This window comes from Hoplias malabaricus, chromosome 8 (assembly GCF_029633855.1).
Source record: "Hoplias malabaricus isolate fHopMal1 chromosome 8, fHopMal1.hap1, whole genome shotgun sequence".
Classification (NCBI taxonomy): Eukaryota; Metazoa; Chordata; class Actinopteri; order Characiformes; family Erythrinidae; genus Hoplias; species Hoplias malabaricus.
This window is the reverse complement of record NC_089807.1, coordinates 36,977,732-36,978,367: the sequence shown is the minus strand read 5'-3', so window position 1 is coordinate 36,978,367 and position 636 is coordinate 36,977,732.

The window sequence follows — 636 nt, the reverse complement described above, 5'->3', positions numbered from 1 at the left end:
TCCTATTTGTAAAAAATAAAAAACATTTCTCCAAATCACTCTGATTTGCTATGGTTTTCTTTTTCAATAATTACTAAGCTGCTGTGATAAAGATACACTGAGGCATAATGCTCCACCTGCAAAGTAAACAAACAGATTTATGAAGTGTTTCTTTGTATTTATCAGTTCATATAAAGCATTGTTCCAATCTATCCAAACCATCTGGTGCAGCTAAAACACAGCATTCTTAAGTTATACAGCAATTTCTGAGGCATACAGCACTACACATCTATCTCTACACACCTGACAAGCGAGCGAGAGAGAGAGTGGGAGAAATAGAGGAGTGGAAAGAAAGAAAGATTAAACTAGCTAATGTTATGTTCAATAGGTTTTACAGTTGAAAACATTTATCGCTAGAATCTCTCTTTTGGTGTGGCACATACTACCTAATGAATGGAGCCTGTTTATATTCTAAGCTTTAAAATAGTGCTGTGAAGGCTAATGTGTTCATTTTTAAAACAGATTAATCATATGACCAAGTTTGACCCCAACTTACACATGTATTTGTTTTATTCCTCGCCATACACATTACTAGCTAGTATTTTAACTTGTGCTTTATCAGCTGCAGACTATGTAACTGAATTTATGAAAAAATAG